Raw genomic sequence first — 20,975 nt, 5'->3', positions numbered from 1 at the left:
GAAGATAAATCACTGACACAGAGCACTCTAGATGATTTGGTTAGATGGGTGCAAAAATATTCTTTTTACTACAAGCCAAATGTAAAGCCTACATCTAGAACTAAAGAGTGGAGGGCATACTTACAACATCTAACTTCCCAAAGACTCAACCTGGAAAGCAGCAACTCTGAAGAGGACCTGGGAAGAGAGGAGTGCATCATCACTTCAGGCTTTATAATCTATGAATTTGAAATCTGGAGTTTGTCTCCCTCTGTACTAGAAGCAGCTTGTTCTGGCTCTTTCCAAATTTTCACTTAGTTGGATCTTTCAGAGAGAAAATTGAAGACAATGGGTTATTAGACAAAGATATTAATAATTATGTTGTGATTAATTTTCCTTCCATTTCTGCTGATTGCCATGGGATTTTGAACAATAGCAAATGCTCTAGCTCTCTTAACTCAGTCTGAGTAAGATCATTTGCTATAGCTTGAAGTTTTAAAACAGGCACCTCAAATGTGTCACGAACCTGAGCCTGAGGTCCAGAGTGTCTGGTTGCCAGGTTTGTGCCATGTGTGCGTTCCAGTTCACGAGGGCCTGGACAGACACTTTTGAAGACATCTGTTAGCAGCATGGACCCTCAGGAATGCAAGCACATTGCAAGAGAAATGGCTATTGCAACTTTGCAAATCCTCAGCTTAGCGTGAGGCAGGGGATTTTCTTTTGAATCTCTATCAGAATGGGCTTTGCTGAATCCAACTGCACTAACCTCTGTGTTACTTTTCAGAGTTTCATCACTTCCTTTTCTTTTTTTTTTAAATCAAAGCATCTAGTTTGCATTTCATTCACTCACTCAGTCACTCACTCGCACACTTGTGCTCTGAAATATTTTGAGGTTGTCCCTCATATACCATAGACTTGGAAAAAACTCTCTTTGCTGCTTTTCTAAGGTAGAAGAGGCTAGGAATTCACCATAACAGTTATTCCACTTTGGCCAGGCTTCCTCTCTATTTTAGTATCCTGGTACATTATACCCAGTTTTTGGAGGAAAAGAAAACAATAGCTTGCTATTGGCTTGAAAGCTTCTAAGATAATCTTATCTCAGCTTTCATGTCCAATATCTCTCCCACCAACAGCTCTCTGGTGCGCACTTATGATTTGACAGTTTCATAAAGCAAATGAACTTCAAGTTAATGTGGTTACTCTGGAAACAGACAAACAAGCAGATTACAAGTTCAAAGGGGAGTGACTTCAGTTACATGCATAAGTATTTGCAGAAAAGGGCCTTTTAAATTAAACCATCTCACCTTTGGAAATAGTCTTTTATAATGGGCTAAATCATGGGTGTAAAACTCATCTGGCCCCATGGGCCAGATGTCTGGTATGTGGCTGGTCCATGGGCTGGATCAGACCCATGGACACCCCACTGCCCACTTGCCTAATCAAGCAGAGGCAGTACCTGCCCGGGACACTCCAGGACGCCATCCTGTGAGAGTGTTGTGGGCAGTATGACCCGGGACCCAGCCTGGGCAGCACATCCCAGGCACTGTGCACAGGTATGTCCAGTGCAGCAAAAGGGGCAGCACAGAGGCTGGATTCTGGGATTCAACAGGCGGGATCTGGCCTTCAGTCTGGATGTTCAACACCCCTGGGCTAAATAAAAGAATAAGGATGTTTCTAGGAAGAAGAGTGTCCATCGTAATCACAAGAAATAGAATATAGTACAACTGATACACTGGAAGGCACTTTACCGACAACAAAACATTATCATTATACCACACCATCACCTATGACAACACTTACATTGCAATAGGATCTAGAGACGAATCAGGTTGTAGACTTGTGCTACTTGCTGTACAAACATAAAATAAATGACATCCCTGTTCTAAAATGATATTAAGGGTAACTATATTTAGTTCCCCAAAGAGGCTGTAGGTATTCATGAGCATGGCACAAGAAGCACTCCAGGGACAGCCACTGACCAGGCAAGCTCTGCTGCATGTGCCCTCCACCTCCCTGCCCCTCCCCTCACCCCCAGCTTGCTTTCAGGCAGCCCCCCCACACACAGCTGCCGCCTGTCCTGTCCTCCCCTCACCCATGGCTAGCTCCCAGGCTGCCCCTCCTACATGTGCACACCCCCCCCTACACACACACCCCCATACTATTCCCAGCCCCCCACAGGGCAGGGCATGCAGAGAGTGGATCACACCTGTCCCACTCCTGAACACTGCTCCCCATCGACCCAATGCCCCATAGGGAGTTTTGGTGAGTTGTTGCGGGGGGGGGCCCATGACCTGGCCCATGACAGCTCATCAAAACTCCCTATGTGGCCCTTGGGCCCAAATAATTGCCCACCACTCCTGGTTTAGGCAGGTTGGAGTTGTGTCAAGTCTGCATCTATGGTAAACAGAAACAAATTCAAATCTTGAGACTGTGAGAAATAATGCATAAAGGAGTCTGGGTCCTACATATCAAAGGAATCACCTTCTTTCTTATGCCCCATCACAATGCCCACTGTCAGCTGAGAGCAACCTCCTGAAGTACCAGCAATACCCCAAGTCTGCTTTGTGGAAATGTTCCCGGCGCTCGTTCCTCTGCTCTGGACTTCCCTCTCTCCTCAGGCCCCCCCAGAGCCTAAGCCTGGGCATCGGTCAGAAGTGCTGTAAGACCTTCCCACTTGGGCAGGCATGTAGTGGATAAAGATTGGCTGGGATGTTGTTTGGGGACTTGTTTATGTTGATGCTGTAGTTGCCTTTTAACCTGTTTTGGTCTCTTGTGGGTTCTCCTGTGTTATAAATTATTCTGTTCACTTATAGTAAGCCACCTTGACCCTTTTTTTGGGGGGGAAGGGCAGCATATAACTCAAATCAATTAATCAAGAGCTGATTGAAAATTTTCAACAGCAACCAAAAGAAGGATGATATTTTTTTATGAACATATTTGCAAAAACTAATTCCATTTTTTTTTTATCAGTCAGCGTTACAGGTTCTGTTGAGGGGGCTGTTGGTTAGATTACACATATATCCATGGAGCCTGCAGCAAGGAGGATTCCCAGTATCACTTTGCCTGTTTATCTGCTCTTTTTCCCCATTTCTTGACTTTTCAGATAAGCTCTTCAGGCTAATGATCCAGGCCTTGCTTTTTTTTATCTGTTTGCAATGTAACAGAACCACATTTCCAAGGGTACTACCACGACTGGAGGATTGAGCCAAAAGGAATCTCATGAGGTTCAACAAGGACAAGTGCAAAGTCCTGCACTTAGGACAGAACAGCCCCATGCACCGGTACAGGCTGGGGGCTGGCTGGATGGGCAGCAGCTCTGCAGAAGAGGACCTGGGGGTTACAGTGGACAATAAGCTGAATATGAGCCAGCAGTGTGTCCCTGGTGCCAGGAAGGCTAATGGCATACTGGATTGCATTGGTAGGAGTGTTGTCAGTAGGTCCAGGGAAGTGATTTTTCCCCCCATTCAGCACTGGTGAGGCCAGTACTGTGTTCAGTTTTTAGTTCCCCCCATTACAAAAAGGATGTGGGCAAATTGGAGAAGGTCCAGTGGAGGGTGACAAAAATGGTTCAGGGGCTGGGGAACATGACTTTGAAGAAAGACTGGGGGAACTAGGTTTATTTAGTCTAGGTTTATTTAGGGGAGACCGAGGGTGGATTTAATAGCAGTCTTCAACTACCTGAAGTGGGGCTTGAAAGAGGATGGAGCTGGACAGTTCTCAGTGATAGCAGAACAAGGAGCAACAGTCTCAAGTTGAAGCAAAGGAAGTTTAGGTTAGATATTAGGAGGGATTTTCTCACTAGGGGGGTAGTAAAACACTGAAACAGGTTACCCAGAGAGGAGGGGAAAGCTCCATCCTCGGGGTTTTCAAAACCCGGCAGGACAAAGCTTTGGCTGGGATGATCTAGTGGGGACGGTTCTTCTTTGAGCAGGGGGTTGGATTAGATGACCTCTTGAGGTCCCTTCCAGCCCTAACTTTCTCTGATCCTATGATACTAACAACCACTAATATGTATGTAAGACAGAGTACATTCCTGATTCATAGGAGTGGCCATGGAGGGAAAAACAAATCTTAAGGAGGGATTTAGGAAAGGATCATAGGAAAGTCAGGCTGAAAGGGACTTCACAAGTTCATCTAGTTCAACTCCCTGCTCAAGGCAGGATTGTCCTTGATAAGAGAGAACAGAAATTAGGCAGGCTATTGGGAACATGCTCGATACACAGAAATAGACTGGAAATTGATGCTGAGATTGTGAATAAATGGCATGAAAGGGGAATCCATATCAGAGAGCATTCTAGCTGTTTACTTAAGAGTGCTGCTACCATAGACCAAGGGAAAGAGCTGTGTGCAAAAAACAATAAATCAGTGACAAATTATAGCTGTCCTCCTTAATGCCCTGTCTAGATTATGACAACAAGAGGAGCCATCTATTTAAAAATAATCAGCCTGGGAAAAAGGGAGCAAAATTATCCTGATTGATAGGACTTTGTCATTGTAGTGCTGACCTGCTAAATTGGCGAAATTAAAACCCTGCCGCTATATGCCGCGAAGGGCTAACCATTGTTTCCCCGGCACAGCAGAGCAATTGGATCACTCTGAATGAACAGTCTGAACACTCCAAGCAATTACTTCTGCTTTGCAAGGACTTTAATACTGCCAGCGACAGCCACTGTGTCCTTATTGCACCTTTGTGCACAACCAGAAGTGGTTTTTGCTAACAACAGCCTCACGTTAACCTGCAGCAAGCAGAGCAAGTCTGAGGACACTGTTCTTCACTGGGGTCATGTGCTCAGGAAGTGAAATGGCCCTACTATTTTAAAGACTCGGCTGATTCCAGAGAGATAAGACCCTGTGCTTATGGTACTGGCAAGGCAGACAGAACTACTCTAGATACTACTGAAGGTGGGGTTTTTGTTGTTGTTGTTGTGTTGGAAATCAGGTCCTTGCTCACATAAGAAGTGACTGCTGTTGTGTTGTGTAATGGGACAAGAAAATGCACTTGCTTTCTTGGTGGCAGTTTACAGAGCAGTATAGCAGCTATGTGCGTGTGTCTACACCCATGGCACATTCAGTCCCCTGGCTCACTAGATGCACTTTTCTGTCTTTGGTGAGTTTGCCAGTAACTCTGGGCAAGGAAGAAGAGATAAGACAGTGGAAATAAATAAGTGTTTTTGAACTGTAGGAAACCAGAAGTCAAGTACTGACAAACTTGGCTGATAACAGAAGCAAGCTCTGAAAACTACTTGCTGTAGCTGCTTCTGTGAAACTCCTGAGAAAAGCCCTTTAAAACGTGAAAGGGAGCAGCACTTACAGGAGAAGGTAAGAACTCTGTGAACTTCCTATAAAAGACTGGGACCGGTACAGAAAGCAAGAGAGGCAGATGGCAAAAGGAAAAGCCTGGAGAATGGGACACATATTCTAAGGATTTTCCAGTCTATTTTGTGTAGACCATTTTAGCTCATCTCATGGATGTTTCTGTCCTCACAACACAACTGCCCCCTTAGTGCTTCATTCTCAATACAGTTTCTGACTGAGAATATACAAAATCTTTTAGAAAGAGAACCGTGGCTGTAGGCTGTTTATGGGAAATCAAGTGATACTGGCAGGATACAATATGCTTGAGAAAATGGTATGCTATATATATCATATGCTAGTTTAAAAAAGGAGATAAGAGCCAAACATACGCTTGATCTTACAGCCCTCATGTGAATCGTCCCACTGGGCCAAACTTCTCCCTGGCACAATTCGATATACATCAGCAGAATTACAGCAGGTATCAATTTGGGCCACTGATCTCAGTGATTCTGCTCATGATTAAGAACTACAAGACTGGTTCCTAGAAAGTAGATTAGAAAAGAATAAAACAAAACAAAAATAATTTAAATTGGAAATGCTTAAAAGGCAAATAAAAACAAGGTTAGCCAAAATTGCAGTACTGCTCTTTTCCAGTATCCTGCCTCCACATCAGGAGGTTCACGTGAAAAGTGCAAGAACAGATGTGGAATAGTCCATCCCTAGGGAAAGATTCCTTCAGACTTATACTAAAGTTCATCACAATCCTCTTTAAGTCTTTACTACCTCAGAATTATCTCCCTTCTCCATTTATTATTATTAATAATAATGAATACCAAAACTAATATGAAACCTTGGCAAAGTGGCTAACTTAATTTATTGCCATATTGCAAACTGAGTGTTTGCTTTGATTCCTTTCCCAGTCAATTTCTAATCCATGACATGGCCCTGGCAGACATGCAAGTGAATATGAGATGGGATCCAATGCAGAATCCCCACAATCGTACTCCCTGCTATGCCATACGTTCATGGCAGGAGACATGATGTGGGAGCCAGCATCAGATCCCATCACAACTTATTGCTGATGCAGGGGGAGCCCAGGATCACGATCCTCTACACCAGCAAGTACCAAGCTCCTGTGGCTGGGAGCCCTGGCCATACATCCAATTAATGGCATGATAGGAACCAGCCACAAAGATATTACATTTTTTTTCTGTAACAACTTTGTGGCTTAATCCTTGTTTTATCAGGTAATTAATTTCATTAACATGTGGTTGGGTAACAACATAAGATGTGATTAATCGGTTAATCATGTTAAGTGTAATTGTGTGCCAGGGACCATCAATTTGCATCTTGTACTATGACTATTTAGTTTCCTTAGTTGCTTCTTGTGAGGGACTTTGCCAAATGCTTTTAGGAAGCCCAAGTGCATTGGTAACATACTCAAAAAATGTGACTAGATCAAAGACCCAACTTTCCTTCAGTGAATCCATAGTAGCTTGTCCCCATTCTGTCAGCTCCAAATGCCTATTCTGGTTTTTGGCTAGTTTCAGCCATTATATCTGCAACTAAAGTAAGATTGGAACAGTGCTATAGCTGTGAAGGTCCAGGAAAGAGCTTTTTTGTGGTATCTTTTATTGGAACAACTACATAGTTGGGACAGAAGTTTGACAAGCTTTCAGGAACATACTGCCCTTCCTGTTTCAACAAACATCCATGTGACAGCTTGCATTTCTCCAAAACAGCTAGGAGTGTACATAAAGAAAAGCAGTATGTTCCCAAAAGCTTGTCAAATTTTTCTCTCAACTATATAATTGGTTCCATAAAAGGTATCACAGAAGACCTTTGCCTCTGCTATTGAAGAAAGATGCAGATATGTAGTTCCAAGGACTTCGCTGTGCTGTACACCATTCACTACCGTATACACCATTCACTACCTTCTTAATGATGATCTTGCTGAGATTCAGCATATTTTTGTTAACAACTTGATATTTTCCTTCAGTACTCATTGAGTACATATTAGCGAGTCCCAAAGACTTGTTGCTCTTTAATTTGTTCCAAGACCTCTTTTTTTCCCCTCTCTTTTAGGATTTGGCATTTTTATCACCTGATAAAAATAAATCTAAGGGCAGGGATCAGCCAGGATTCTTCATGGTAAAGATGAATACAAAGAAATCCTTTAGCTTCCTGTGCTTTGTAATTGCTGCATTTACTCCTTAAATGGTTTTAGCCATCCACCCATCAGATCTCCTCTCATGTCTCCTCTAGAAAGTATCTAGCATAATTTAAGCTCTTTTCTTTTGGCTTTGCTGGAATTAGATTTCCAACTCCTGAAGGATACCTGCTTGGCTTGACTTACCCTGCTGAACTTTGCATTAACTGTTGTGCTTTCTATTTCAGGTAGGGTTCAGCTTGCAAAACTAAGTGCATACACTTCACAACTATGACTGGACTATCCAAAAGTCTGAACCTGCTGAAGTCTCTCCCCCGGCTCCATAAAGAGGTGACTGAGGTCCCTCCAGATATTTCCTCTCTAGACGTATTCGGTTATCACAAAACGAAACTTTCTGTGTACTTGCCAGGGTGCACCAATTTGAGGAAATAGGTTCCCTGGAGAAGACATTTCTTTTGAGCTGATAACGATGTGCCAACAATTTCTTTTAGACAGGATCTTGAAACAAGCAGCCCATTCTTCCGCAGAATCATATTGGTTTCAATTAACAGTTGAAACAAACGGCACATCATGTGACTGAGCCAAGCCTGCAGAGTGGCTGACCTCTAGGTGGGAGGGTACAGTGGGCAGAAGGACCTGTTACCACTCCAGTTGAAGCAGCAGCATAAAACTTCCTACAAACACTCTAATTGCCTATTGTCTGTGAAATCTAATTTTTTAACTCATACAAATGAAGGATAAGAAAACTACCCAGGCCGGGTAATGACTGAACCCTACAAGAGCCCTATCTGCAGAATGAAATGTTTCCTGCTCTTAGTTTCTGTTGGGGAAAAAGATTATAATGAGGATAAAATTATCTTCCATGGACTGTTCAAGTGATAACATGTAGTTTATGTAAAAGTAAAGCCTTACCCAAAAGCTTGTCTACTTTCAGGGCATCCCAGAAACAAGCCCCAGAGAAGCCCAGGATGAAGAGGCTACAACCCTGCTATCGTGGCAGATTTCTGTTCATGACTTTGTGGTACAGAAACCACCACGCGTGCACTCAGGAATCTCAGAATAAGTCCATGATAAATCTCCTGAAGTTGCTACAGTACTCTGGATTTATCTGGAAGGAGGGAGAGCAACATGTGATGGTCTGTTTAGCAAACACCCATGTGGTGTAGCTCGAATCTCTCCAGAAAAGTAGGGGTTGCACTTTAGAAGTGAGACCTGCATAGCTTTTCTATAGGCATGAGACAACAGGAGCTGTCGTTTGAACACTGTTTTATCTACCTAGCTAATCCATTCAGAATAAGTACATTTATAATGAAGTGGCTGTCTCTCCGGTATTGTGGCTTCAGAGAACTTCTGCCGATGACACTCATAGCCTTGCATAACAGTGTAGAGGAGTGTCATAATGTTTACTGGCATTGTATACAAAGCTGTGCAGAAAAGGAAACCTGAGCTTAAAAGGTATGTGGAGAAAGCATTCTGATTGCAAAGCTGCTGGGGGGGGGCACAATTTTAGGTTAGCTTTTACCACAGGTGTATCATTTATTTTTATTCACGGTTACTTGTATTACCACCACAACCTGAGCCTCAACCTCAACCAGAGATCACTGGGGGGTACTTGCCTGGAACTACTGTAGAACGGCATTACAACAGCGTTACTGGAGCTAAAACAAGAGGACTGACCTCCATCCTGCTCTTGCTGGACCTCTCCCTGGTGTTGGAATATATTGGGCTACATCCATCTTGCCTTACAGTTGTTCCATTGGGTCCCTGCTTACTCACATACTTAAGGAAGCAGATATGGCATATTCCTTGACAACCCTTCCCCCGCCCCCCGTCAACCTCAATTAATCTTCCAGAACATTGGAGCACACGGCTCTGGGACTTGCCATATTGGATGAAATGTAAGGTCTATCTAAAGGAGTATCCTGCCTCCAACACTTGCTAGTACCAGTCTCCAGAGAAAAGTGTGAGAACCATAGTTTAAATCACATGCCTTTCACTATTGTTAATTAGTGCCAGGCTTGGCCATTTTCAAGGCCAAGTGGCAGAAGTGTGGCTAAGCAGAAGGCCCCAAAGCCTGTTTCTGAGCAACAATAGCATGAACCTTGACAAATGTGACACCTAGCTTTGTCAGCAAAGTAAAGGAAGCCGTCACCATGTCTAACTAAGCCAGTAATTAGATACAATTAAACAAGGCACAAGGCCTGAAAGGAGATGTTATAAGGGAAGACCATACATTAAATAATTCAGATATACTATATCATAACTTTATTTTAAAATACTATTATTACTGATTGATGAAACCAAATGGATTAGGCACTATTTTGCTATAATATGGTCTTGTTAAGATGCTTAAATAATTTGTAAAGACAAAAAACAACCTTATCAAAGAAAACTATAAACTCAGGTAAAGAAGAAACAGGACAGTGCTGAACAGCATTGCACACTGGGGAAGGAAAGGAGATAAGAAACCCTCCCTTTACTTCCTGAGGATATAATCCCAGTTAATTGGTACCTTGCAAGTCCACAAGAGACCTGGTTAAGTGCAGTTCCAAAAGTTTCAGTGGAACAAAGAAATGTAAATAAAATGAATCAGAAGTCTTTTATTTTAATATTAGAACCAGCCATCTATAAATATGGGGTATAGGCTGGAGAAAAATTTGGAGAACTCAGTAAATTCAAGAATACCTGTTGCCAACCTGTGCACCACTCTCCTCTCATGTCTGGAGTCTCTCCAGCCAGTATACATGAGCATTTATGTTGTGGTAACCAGATTTTGGGATAAATGTTTGTTTTTTGTGTTTTGAAGTGCAAGGAAATAAAAGTTGATCTGTAGACGTGTTTCTGCCTCTTTTAGCAGCAGCAGCCATATCTGTAATCATATATGTATGTATGATCATGTATGTAACATCATACGTTATCAATATACAGATATACTTCACTTCTTATGTGAGATACAACTCTAGGTAGATGTGCCATGGGGTTTTTTTGTTTTGTTTTGTTTTTAGATAAACTGAACTCAGATGGAAACACAGCTCTTATATTACCACTACTCACCTTTTGACGTTCCAGGCTCCCTATCTATGACAGCAGATTTGCATATAATATTTTACATTAATTCATCACATTGCTCTTGTATTGCTTTTGTAGTTAAGCCACTGAACATTGCAAAAATCCATGCCTAGTTGATGATTGACAAGTAAAACCACAGTGCATGGCATATCTTTTTTTCCCAGGTGGACTGTTATAACAGGTGTCCTGTCCCAATATGCATCTTATTGAAAAATCACACCGGTCCCTTGATCTTTTGTTTCTCTAGCTGTTCTCACATGACCCCACTACTGAAATTGGATGCCTCATGAGATCAATATCTCATGATTCATCCAATTTACATTGGCATTTTGGGTCCTTCTCTCTGAAATGCCATCATACCCATGTAATCTGGTTTCTCTATGAGTTGCAATTAAATTTCATTTAGTTTCTAAGTGGTTTCTAATATCTATATTTGTATCACCTATCATTGCTATACATTAGATTTTTGCCTGTATGGCTATATTAGGGGATAATTCTCTTTTTTTGTTTGTTTTAATGATTTGATTTATATTGATCACAAAACAAGCTATATGACACTTAAGCTCACATGCTGTTACCTTTTCCTTTCAGCTGTCCAGCGCACAGTGGAGAGTCAAGCCCCAAATCAATGAAAGGGAGGATGTTTCTAAGAGTAAAATATCAAGTCATAGCATTTCAAGAGGTTTGTGTACAACAGAACTCCACTAGGTACATAATTTATGATATCTGAATAAAATTGGATAAATTAGCATGTTGCTAATGCTGTATGGCATTATACTGGCTATAAATAATGTATCAGGAGTCCATTACAAACTTATTTTGAAAGAACTGAGAAAGCAACCTAATCCTTTACATTTTTAACACATTTTGTTTCATTGTCCCGATTCAGATTAAGACTACATTTTTAGCTGCTCTTTTTATTAAACCTTCCTTTAAACCTTCCTTTGGCATGTTAAAGTGTTTGTGTTCCTAGACACTTACAAGAAGTGATTTCATTACATTAAGAAGTAGGACCCATCTTGAAACAACAGAAATGAATATCTCTTCTGTCCCTAGGCACATATCAACTCCCCAGCCAGGAACATCCCCAAGTTTAGCGTGTCTGAAGCTTAGATTTCCATCAGAATTGTGTAACCAAGGCCCATCTCTATTAAGTATGCCAGCATGTAGAGTCTCGTTAGACCGCAATCAATTATAAAGTCATTTTTTATATAATTAGCTGCCTGATCACCAGAACTGACCTTCAAAGATATGGGAGCCTCCACATGTATTACTCAGATAATGAGCAGGAGAATAAAACAAAATAAATATTGAAAAAATAAGATCCTTTGAACTTCCCAGCACCACATGACTGCACACTTGGGGAGACAATTCAACTGCAACTAAGCTGATTTAACCCGAGCAAGTGGGAAACGATTACGACTTCACGCGTACCAGGGTAGGTCCACGCTACTTCAATCAGATCCTGTTTTCCAAGGAGTTTAAACAGTCTCAACATTTTAGGATCAAAGTTTCATGGATCTTTGTGTGTTTCTTATGCAAATGGAAATGTAAAACGGTTCCAAGGAGAAAAGTGCTCTTCACTCCACTCTGTTGGTAAAAGGGGGAAATGGTGCCACCAGAGCTTCATTTCCACATGCTACATCAGTATTTCTCAACCCGTGGGTCACAAGAATATATGAAAGGGTCACGAACAAGCTTTAAAAAATGGATCAACAAACTTTAAGCATGGATTCTCCTTTAAAGAAGAAAAATGTGGGAAATGGTGGCTTTTCCCTGGCAGGTCAGCAGAGTTCCAGCTTGCGGGGGGCTGCTTGGGGCCCCTGCCTTCCACACCCCGCCACACAGTGGGGGCAGCGGGCAGAGGGGAGTGAGGGGCACTGGGTTGGGACTGCCCATCGATGTTTACAAATGGATCCTGGTACAAAAAAGGTTGAGAACCGCTGTGCTACTTAAGTACAGTTCTCAAGTGATGCTTGGGAGGTCACAATGACAGTGTGTGTAGTTGTATTTGGGAGTCAGCAGGCTCGCAGCGAGACTTAAATGGGAGAGAGGTCTCTTATCTTGTGGTCAAAACCCATTTCCAAACAGCTGGGACTCCGTTCAAGGCTCCTGAGAGCTCTTGGTTCCCTTCCTGTGGTTGGAGTTGCTGGAGACATGATGCACGGGAGTTTGGTATGAGAGCAGGCAGACTCAAAGCAGTGTTGTGAATGACAGTGCAGGATGTCAAGAGATTACACTGAGGGCAGCAGCAGAGCTGAAAGATGGTGGTGAGGCCAAGTCTACTCAGCACCAAAATAAAGCTTGGTTAGTTGACTGTACCTATAGGCTGGACCTATGTCAGAACTGGACAGAAAACTGCAGAGACACTGGAACCAGAGCTACTTACAGAGCCAAACAATGAGTGGGGGTTGAGGAAGGGGTGAGATGCTCTGGTCAAAAAATTAGTTCCTGTGGGACAGCCTGACTGGCAGGTAGGGAAATGCTGGGCGGACTAGCACCAAGAAGGGGGTGTGTTACTATCTATCTGCTATTGCTGTTTCACAAGTTTGTGACTTGTTTTCCCTTAAGTCACATTTCCCCTTAATAAGTCAAATTAATAAAAATGTCCCTATTTGCATATAGTCATGGAGTGCCCACAAGGAAGTTTTCCCTGTTATCCAAAGGTGTTCTAAGTGTTCCCAGGTTTCCTGATACAGGCCTGAGCAAGTTCAGTTATTTGTCAAGAAGATCTTAGATATATTGAACCTTCTTATTTTTGCAGGGTTAGACCATGCTCAGAGAAACCAGGAATTATACTACAAAATACTGTGAGGCTCTGCAGCTCTCAACTGAATTAAGTGAATTGCACAGGGTATGTTCCTTGCTGGAGCTGAAGCCATTCCCTGGCTCCGGCTGGCTCAGGAAACATCTCATGGTTCTGTGAAATCCGGGAACTATATTTTCGGTTCACGATGGTTAAGGTGCTGCAGGGTACCTGGAAACCAGTCTAACTTTTTAAAAGCAGATTCCAGAAACACGATAGCCTTCAGAAGCCTAAATCAATCTGGAGCTATTGCCCTTGGAATTTTAATTGAGGTTGCTTCCTTATCTTCCTCCCCTCCTACTTTTGCTAATGAAGCAAAGAGATTCATGTGGGTGGAAGGTCGGAGTTATCACCTCTGGCAGAATTTTTCAGTGTCTCTGGACAAGACCACCAGCATCCAGGCCTGTGATTTAGGCATTTGCTTTATACCTGAAGTTTCCTACGTTCTCTACTTTCTCTAGAAGGAAACTCTCATCCTTTTCCAACAATCTCCTGTTCTTGCAGCATTTGCTATCTAGTGTTCAAGGCACTTCAACATTTTCCTAAAGAAGATCCAACTTCGCCAGGGGGAGAATGGCCCTCACCTCTGCCCTAGGGGTGATGGTGCTATGATAAAGCCTTGGTCATAGTCTTCAGGTTCTACCCTGCTCACACTTACACCTGTGCACATTTCTTTTCTTCCCCTGAAGAAAGTGGCTTCATTTTTTATGAAAATGTTTCTGTTAAAAATGCTACGTAAATATTTTATTGACAGCAAAATAAATGTTCCACAAACTAAATGTCTGTACCTTAAAATGAGATAAATGAGATCTCAGTAAATTAAACATTTCAGAGAGCAATATTTTCTGGACAAACAGTTCAAGGCCTTTTTGCAGTAATGAGGCTGTTTCAAACCCTTAAAAAAATACAAAACAAAAACCCCTCCCTCACCCCAAGAAATTCACATTAATTTTGGACTTTCAGTTTTCTCACAAAACTCCTTTATTGCAGATAAATCTGCCCCGAGACATCTCAGCACTTATGCTTCCATCACTCTCCTTTCCATTGAGGCCACTGCAAACATTTTTTATCATTTTTGGTTGCAGGGCCCCCCAAGTCCAACAATGAATCATTTAAGACCCTGTGGGCATGTCTACACGAGACACTTTACTTTAGTACTTCGTTTTGGAAGTAATAAATGATGGAGCAGTAACAGCCTGTACTGCACTGTGTGTACAACACAGTTATTTTTAGCTGCTACATCGCTGTAGCAACATGCTATATTGAGGAAGCACATCACTACAGTGATGTAGCTGCAGCGTCATGATTTTTGCCCATGGAAGCTATGTCGCCATAGCGCATTGCTATGGCAATGTACCGTCATGTGTAGACATACCTAGTAAGTATCATTGTCTACACGTGCAGATGCTTACTGCACAGTAATTTGCTCTAACTGTGAGTAAACCTGTAAATACAAGGAGCAAATTTACTTAGGAGTAATTTTTGCACATTACAGCACATGTAGATGGCTGACTGGGAGCAAATGTGCTCCCGGTCAGCTGGGCAGCAGGGGGCAAGAGAATGCACCCTGCCACCAGGAGCTGCCTGCTGCCAGGGCAGGCTCTGCCACCAGAGTCCAGGCAAGGACAACATCCCCTTGCCCCAGCAGCAGGGAGCTCTCAGCCCCAACTCCATGACTGCAACATTGTACCCGCCTGGGCTCCAGTGGTGGAGCCCACCCTGGCAGTAGGCAGGTCCCGGGGGCAGGGAGCAATCTTCCAGCCCCCACCTGGAGACAGCTGTCTTCTGGCCCTGTGCTCCCTGCTAGCCCCTGGAGCCAAGAGCTCCTCCTGGCTGCTGTAAGGGGCTGGTATAAGGCCAGTGGGGGCAGAAGCAGATTGCTGCCATAAGCAGCAAATCTGCTCCCACTTCCCTGCACAAGTAAATGCCTGCCCAGGGTGGGTAAATTACTCTAAAGTAAACCTACCCTGAAACATTTGCACATGTAGATGTGCTGTGTATAAACACAGTTAGTGGGAGCCTTTTTTCACTTGTCCAGACAGGCAAACAACTATGGCCTCTCAATCTTTGCCATTCTATTGGCAGATCATTATACCAAGGATTCATAGACATCAGATTTCAAATGGCCTTCAAGTGACCATTCTCATCTACATAATGGGGCATAACACAGGGGCATAACAAGGTAGCTCTGTACCCTAGACAGTGGCAGCACATGGAGCAGTTGGGGGTTCCTCTTCATGGCAGCACAGCCAGCCAGCAGCAGGGCTGCTGCCCCATTTCCATCCCCTTGGTTATCCTACTGATTAAACAAAAATAACTTCTCTGGTCCTGTGCTGTATCTGCTTCCTTCCCTGACCTAAGGAAGAGCACTATGTGCCTGAAAGCTTGTGTAACATCTCTCTAATTACCTACTTGGTCCAAAATGAGCTATTATCAACTAACCCTTGTTTCTCACTTACAGCTATACCATGCAAGACTAACGAAGAGTCTTATAGGTCTCACAGTTAGGAAGCTGCTCTGGGTTTCAAGTGTTGCTTTCCTTCATTTCATGCAGATCCCAGTAAAGGCACTCTTGTCTTTGGAATTTAACCCTTTTACATGTATGCAGATGGTTATCATAGCCCTGTAGCCATGCCCTAGCCTGGCTCTATAGTGCACATTTACATTCTTTTACTCTTCCCCCTCCGGCCTTTCTTGTTGCTCTTGTTTGAAGTCTCTCCAGTTTGCACAACATACTGGAAAAGTATCAGAGCAGGTCAGAATGTGTTTGTGTCTCTGATAGTCCTGCCTCAGGACACACAAGATCTGTCCCTGTTGTGTTTACAGGGAATTGTACAACTGTGATATCCCTCCCAGTCCCAGTCCTTTGTATTACTGAGAATACAGGTATGGTAAGATTGGTGGTGTAGCCATAAAGGTCCAGAAATTGTGAGAGGCAAGGAATTCTTGGGTGATATCTTTTATTGGACCAACTATGTAGTTAGAATAAAGTTAGACAAACTTTCGAATGCACCTTGCAAGATATCACCTTAGAAATCCTTGCCTCTCTGAGAATACAAGCTAATGTACATTTCCCCTCCTACTTCAAAAAAATCCTGGACCAAGTATGAACCAATAAATTGGAGATGCCAAGGGTAGAATCCAGCTCTTCCTCTACTTGTCAGTGTGCCTCCAGGATTAATGCATCACCAGTGCTTCCTCCTGCTTGCTCTCTCTCATGCTTTACCCACTCCTTGACCACATTTCAACATACACATCATTTTCATTTTCATCCATTTAATTGCCAGCCTCTTTATCTCTTGCAAAACTGTAGTGCATGGAGATTACAGGTACAATCAACAAGATTATGGCTCTAATAGATCAAAGAGGCATGATGCCTGCTGGCCTCTATGATCTCCAAAGGCTGTAGTGCTGTATTGGACATGGGGATCGCAAGGTGCACGGCAGAACCTGATGGGATGCGCTTGGCCCAGGAGACAACTTTAGCCCAGCTCATTCTACTGCTGAAGTAAGCACAGACAAACAGGTCTGTGTTTGTGGATGAGCCAATACTCTCAGTTCTCCAGAGCTGCCAAGGACTCTGTCCCCATTCAAAACAAAACTGACTGGAAACAAGGCTTCTCCCTCCTTGTTTTTGCACTTGACCTTCGGTGGTGCTGTCTGTAGATATAGTTAGTGCTTTCTTATGCTGCTGACATGTGAATTACTAATCTATTTAGTGTTTTCCTCTGTCCCTGGCATATCTCGACTGAGGAGAAGCTCCCCTAACTGTGTGTGTCAGGGAGCAAGGGCAAAGGAGGATTGCAATCCTGTAAACTCCTGATAAATCTTCCCTGGGCCGGCTGAGTGTTTAGTGTTTGGGGAAAATGTGCTCCATCTATAGACTGCATGGCAGACTTTAACATGCTGAAAGAAAATATTGAAACAGGTGAGAGGGGAGGACTGTCAAACTGATTCAGCACTCGGTTACAGAGGTGAAGAGAGGAGTTACTAACCCATACATGGCAATGCTTTCTGTACATCTAGTAGGTGCTGGGAGATGTTGTACTCACCGAGAAAGACCTTTTCTTTGGATTCTGCTCTCCAGCTGGTTCACACCCATCCACCATTTCAGTTCCCTTTTGAAGAAACCATTTTTCACCCCTCATCCTGCCAGCTCAGTTGAAAGCAGCTTCCCTGTTGTTCGCCCAAAACACTTCTGGTTTTTTTCCAGCTTTCAAGCACTGGAAAATCTGGGCATTTTTCTAGCTTCCATAATATTCTCAGTTGACTTGAAAATGAAGGATAATGATGACCATAAGTACCATTAGCCACAGCCAGCTGAGAGGCAGTTAAGGAGCAGTAGCAAACACCCCACTACCAGAGTCCTGATGGAACAAGATTCGGGACTCTGGTCTTTGTGACCAAATGGGAGAAACCACCATGTCTTCAGGCACCATGGTGTGATCTTGTTCCACCCTACCTGTGTCCTGAAAAACCACGGAGTCGTATTACAGAACTTGACGCATAAATCTCAAAAAGGAGTGAGAGAAGGAGGAGGACACGAGATGCTGCACGCCACACATCATGGAGGTGCTTGAGAAGTACAGCAGAATGTGCGCCATGGTGTGTAGCTCATAGCAATGCCCAGCACGCCAAGCCACCCTGGACCCTGGGTACTTGCCTTACAAATCTATGCTGAAATGCATGGAACAGCACCCTCCCTGCCTGTTACTCAGGATAGCACAGGTTGCTCAAGTTGAAACCGCACTTCTCATTACATTGTAGACATATCCTCAGACAAGCAAAGCCTCACAGAACAGTTCTACCTGCAGTTAAATAAGGTAACTATAAAAGATCTCACAAGTATTCAGAGCTTGTGTTGATACTTTAACGTCTTTACTTAGAGCTTGTTTCAGATGGTCCCAAACTAATGATGTTCTTTCTATTTGGTATAAGTAAGCAGAGGAGAGCTTGAACCAGAATACGTACTCTACAGTACTACAAAATGGACTCACTTCCCCCAGTTGAGAGAATTATGAGAAAAAAAAGTTGGTTGAGAGAAAAAATGGAGACAGAAAAAAATGCCATTGCAGGGAGAAGGGTAGTGCCAGGGGCCTGCATCAGGGCAGTTTGCACAGGAGCTGTTTTCTATCCCTGGTGTCCAAGTGGGAGCGCAATTTGGGACTGCTTAAGAGCTGATTAGATGGCTCAAAGGCCACAATTCAACAATGAAGAGATTAGCTTTGGCTAAAAGAGCGTCCCTGTTTAGTTTAAAAAGAGGACTCAATTAAAAAAAAAGAGTGACAAATAGATGAAGGCAAGTAGACAGCAACGGATTAAAACAAGAGCTCAAGTATAAAAAATTGGCAAGGGAAGCTAAAGACATGAGGAGAAAAAAATCTATGGCAGGCAGAAATAGGAACAGCAAGAAGGAGGTTTATAGATATACACACACACACACACACCATATATTTTGCATACCAGATATACCTCAATAAAAGACCCGCCTTGTTTTTGTGAAGGCAAATGAAGAAACAAAATATATTATTCCAGAATTATGGCTTCATGGAGTGGAGTGCAGCCTAATCTTCAGCTCACTCACCCACCCTTTCCTGCTCGGGCAAAAGCTACAATTTTAATCCTCTCACAGCTGAACTGGCTGTGAAGAGAAATGGGACAAAGAAGGAAAAGAAGCAGAATCTATTTACAGCATCTTCATGTTGCTGGAGAGGGCATAGCATTAGCTCTGTCACTTAAAACACCCCTCCCCCCCATTTTAGTGGGCTGATTTTTGTGAAAAAAGATGTGTGGCGTGTGTAAGCAAATATGGTATTAAACAAAAGAAAGCCTACAATGGTATAGGCCCATTGCTAGGTAGAAGAAATAAAATTGGCACCAATGATGCAGTAAAAGACAAAAATGTTCAACCCATTTCTATTTTGTACCTAGAATGAAGCACAGTGCAGTACATACACTTCATACAGGGGTGATGAACAACTCCTTTTCAACAATGGCTAAAAAGGATGCCAAACTACCATAGGAATAGCCATTTATAAAATCAATAGGCCTGGATAACTGGCATCTGAGAGTCCTCAAAGAGCTTCTGAGGAGACCTCTGGCCCACTGATGTTAGTTTGTAGCACGTTTTATAATACCAAGGAAATCCTAAAGACGCTGGAAGCAGTTAATATGTTGCTATTCAAAAGAGCAAATGGCATGCCCTGGGTAGACACAGACATGCTATCCTGGTTTCAATCCTGGGTAAAATAATGGAAATGTTAGTAGAAGCCTGAATTAATACAGAATTAGAGGAGAAGAATAACACTGGTACCAGTAAACCACTCAGAGAGACTGGGTACTAATTCCTGATTCAAGGATTTTTTTATTACATAAAACAGTCAATGTACAAATTTATAAACCCAGGTGAGTGCCCCAGTCATCGGGCTACAGAATCACATTTTCTTTGTTTTATTTTTATGGCCTAATGAATCTTTAAATTTTTATCTGCAAAGTGGCACAGCTTTGACAGGAGAGGTGGAGAGGGACCCAACCCAGGATAGCCCGATCCAGGTGGATGGGGCAATCAGGAAAAGGGAGAGGTGGGTTTGAATCCCCTTAGGCTAGGAATAGCATGAAACCTAGGTCTTCCACTTCCTGATGGAGTGCTTTTATGTAATAGCTCAGTGAATAAAGGGGCACACCCCTTTTCCTCCTCCTCCTATATTTTTGATGGGAAGTGGCTATGGCCAGGATAACTGACACTCACCCACAGTGGTATGTTAGGTATGCTCCAAGCACACCTAGGGGACACAGGTGGAAAAATACAGAGCTTAAGATATCAAGTAGTCTTAGACATGATTGGCAGTTCTGCCAAGATGGTAGAATTCTGCACAGGTCAGAAGCAGAACTGGCACCTAGGAAACCTTACTGGCAAAACTATGGTTTGGATGATTGCCTTCCTAGACTTAGGCCTTTAAAGTCCTTTAGTTCTCATTGGACCCTTAAGTATTTTGATGGGTCTGGGCTTGGCTGCCTTTTAAGACATTGCTTTAATCAAAACAAGTCACTGGGCTCAGTTCAGTGGTAATCGTATGGCTCATGATATACCAGCTGGACAACCCCATGGCCTTCCTAACTTCTACCAGGGTTGCCAAGATTTTTTTTTAAGTGACATCTTTTTCCTATATGTTTTACATAGCGTAAGTGCACCTCTTCTGCCAGGCCTCACTTAGAAAAGCAGGGTTCAAATGTAGGGATTTAATATCAACCAAACTTATTTTTACTGTAGTGGTCACTAAAAAGTTTGCAGTAAAAAAAAAATTCTTGACTTGACAGCCCTGCTTGGCTGCAATGATGATGTTACATTGTGCTGCCCCTCTCCCTTATCAAGAACCCTCTCTACTCACCTCCACACCTTGATGCCCCTGACTGCACTTTGCACCTGCTGTCCCCCACCAGTCTATATCCCCGATTTACCTTTGTAAGTCCCACTCCTCCTGTCCTAGCACAAACCCCCAAGAGGCCTACCTGTGACCCAGCAACATTACAGGCAGCCTGAAATGAAACAGCAGCAGCACATGGCTAAGAAAACACCCCCTGGAGGGTGCTGCGCTCCTAGTCGGACACCAGGGATGGAACACAGCTCCTGTGCAAACTGCCCTGATGGAGGTGGGA

General features: G+C 43.1%; 1 long non-coding RNA gene across 2 annotated transcripts in view; it reads right to left on the bottom strand.

Annotated features, from left to right (window-relative positions):
* Positions 1-20,975, bottom strand: part of LOC149870017 (uncharacterized) — a 124,652-nt gene that overhangs the window by 34,655 nt on the left and 69,022 nt on the right. For both annotated transcript variants that reach the window (XR_016440671.1, XR_016440672.1), the window contains exon 3: positions 125-177. This is a non-coding gene — a long non-coding RNA (uncharacterized LOC149870017). The remainder of the gene's footprint in view (positions 1-124; positions 178-20,975) is intronic.

Source organism: Crocodylus siamensis, chromosome 2, assembly GCF_052110815.1.
Source record: "Crocodylus siamensis isolate JL-2025a chromosome 2, ASM5211081v1, whole genome shotgun sequence".
Classification (NCBI taxonomy): Eukaryota; Metazoa; Chordata; order Crocodylia; family Crocodylidae; genus Crocodylus; species Crocodylus siamensis.
This window is presented reverse-complemented; position numbering and strand designations above follow the sequence as displayed.